The 2,433-nt window shown below is 43.0% G+C and overlaps 1 pseudogene; it reads right to left on the bottom strand.

Annotated features, from left to right (window-relative positions):
- Window positions 1-238: 238 nt before the first annotated feature.
- LOC125163827 (40S ribosomal protein SA-like) lies at window positions 239-1,688 on the bottom strand (annotated as a pseudogene).
- Window positions 1,689-2,433: the final 745 nt, after the last annotated feature.

Genomic DNA, 2,433 nt, shown 5'->3' with positions numbered 1-2,433 from the left:
TTACTACTCTTTTAGTAATAACCATAATGACAGGTGATTTTGACATATTACAATCTAAAAAATAAATCACAGCTTTTACTCCTCCTATTTATGCTTGAACCTTAGAACATTTTAATTCACCATACCCCCCTCAACTTTTATAACATCATTGTGCATTTTCTTTTATTATTAATTTTTAGAAACTGCTTATTTTCCATCGGCTGTATTTCCATTTTGTTTGCCTTTGTGGAAGAGCGGCTTAAGACCACTCAGTGGTTGTTCCTACCCTCCCAGTGGCCTGAGCAGTGGCAGCTGCAGACCTGACCGCCCCGGTCTTCAGTAGGAAGTGCCCAACAGGCACAGAGGGCACCTGCCCGCCTTCAGACCGGTCTGTGACTTCAGGTTGAGCAGCAGTGAACCCAGGCGCTGGGGTAGCCCGTTCACCCTGAAATTCCTCTTTGGTCACAGCCTTTTTGGCAGCAGGCTGTTCTTCCTTTTCATTCTCTGCAGGGTCTCTGTAGAGTAGAGATCGGCACGACCTCCCAGGGGTGTTCACCGGAAATGGTGCCACGCATGCGCAGAACTTCCGGGGGGGGGGAGGGGCCAGCATCCACCACATCAGACCCACTGAGTGAGCTCCCTTATTGTCTCAAGGAATGGCGATGTCCACACAGGGCAGAGGAGAGTGTTACACAGAGCGAGGGCAGATGCCTCTGTGAGAGGCTGGTGGTCAGCCCAAGGATCGGTAACCACCAGAAGGCTGCCTGGACCTGGTTAGAGAAGGTTCCAGGAGTCGGGCAGCTGGCAGTAGGAGTGATTCTAGTAGCAGCAGCAAACTTCAGCACAGCTCGCTGGCCAGGACTCCTGGATGAGATGACACGCACATCAGCCGGGTTTGCAAGGGCAACAAGGCACGAGCTACCAGCAGAAGCTCCCAGGTTCTCTGCAGATTTGTGATGTAGAACCCATCACGTTTCCTTTCGTAGATGTACTGTTCCATTGGAAGTCAAGGTTGGTGCCGCCTAAACGGGCTCCTGCTGCAAGGAATTTGAGGACACCCTCCTGCTTCACTTACGGCACATCAATGGCTCCAGACTTCGTGAAAGTTTCCCTTTAAGTTATAAGGAGAATGCAGAACAATACCATATGGACCCCTCCCTGGGTAGCTTGAAAAGGTTTCATGCATTTTAACTCTGAATTGTTACTTACATCAACAAGACACTACCACTGTTGTTTTGTTTACAGTCAATATTCATTCATATTTTCCTGTATATCTTTAAAATGTATTTTTTACTTTTTTCCCTGCGAGGATACATTTTCTTCTACCTAATGAACACCATTCAGCCCTTCTTTCAACGATCTCAGTATTTCCTCTGAAGACATGTGTATTTCGCTGTTTTTATAGGATCTTTTGCTGATTAATGGGTTCTGGATTGGTAGCTATCTTTGTGCACTTTAACTATGCAATTCTGTTATCTTAGGATTTCTATCATTACTCTCTAGAAGCCGGCCAGCTGTGTGTCTCCTTGTCCCTTTGAAGGTAAGGTTTCCTTCCTTCAGGTTGCTTAACCATTGTTTTTCACGGTCTTTGCTGTTTGGGTGGTTTCTTGTTTGTTTGTTTTGGATTTGGGGTTTTCTCTGTATTTATCTTGCCTGTGTTGTAGAACTTCCTTAATCTGCTGTTCAATGGTTTGTAGAAGTCTTGCCATTATCTCTTCAACTATGGCTTCTGCCTTATTTTTCCCTTCACTCCTGTAGGGACTCCAATTACATGCACATTAGACCTTTTCTTGTCTCATAAACCTTCTAAAAAAAAACTGTACTATTTTTAATGTTTTTTTGTTCTCTCTGTACTTCACCTTCAAATTTTGTATTAACATGTCAATTTCAGTAGTCTTGTCTCCTGCTGTCTTCATTCTTCAAAGACCTTTTATTTAAAACAACATTTTAATAATTTCTCTTCAGTTCTAGCAGTCTGTTTCTTTCCTTTTAGAGATGGCGGCTCTCTGCCCAAATCTCCATTTTTTCATCTGTTTCTAGTATTGTCATATACTAATCACGATTATCGTGAGGTCCTTGTCAGATGGCAGTGATATCTCTGTCAACTGCGAGCTTGTTTCTATGAACACCATTTTATCTATTTTACTTATTTTATCTATTTTACTTTATTTACTTTACTTTATCTATTTTACTTTATTTCTAGTCTTGATATTAGTCTTGAAGTGTCGTAGTGATTTTTATTAAATGCTAATTATTCTGGAGTAAAAAACTACAGAGACTTACGGCAATGATTCATTCCCGCAGACAGTATTGACCTTTCTCTTACTGTGCTAAAACAACAGAGGCTTAACAAGAACTGTGAGTCATGGCTGCCTTGCAGCCCCATTATTGCTGTTGTGCTTCTAGTGCGGCCTGGACTCAACCAAGAGGTCTGGGCACTCTCTGTGACCCGCT

Source organism: Prionailurus viverrinus, chromosome B1 (genome assembly GCF_022837055.1).
Source record: "Prionailurus viverrinus isolate Anna chromosome B1, UM_Priviv_1.0, whole genome shotgun sequence".
Lineage (NCBI taxonomy): Eukaryota > Metazoa > Chordata > Mammalia > Carnivora > Felidae > Prionailurus > Prionailurus viverrinus.
Note: the sequence above shows the minus strand (reverse complement) of the source record. Positions and strands in the feature narration are given on the sequence as shown.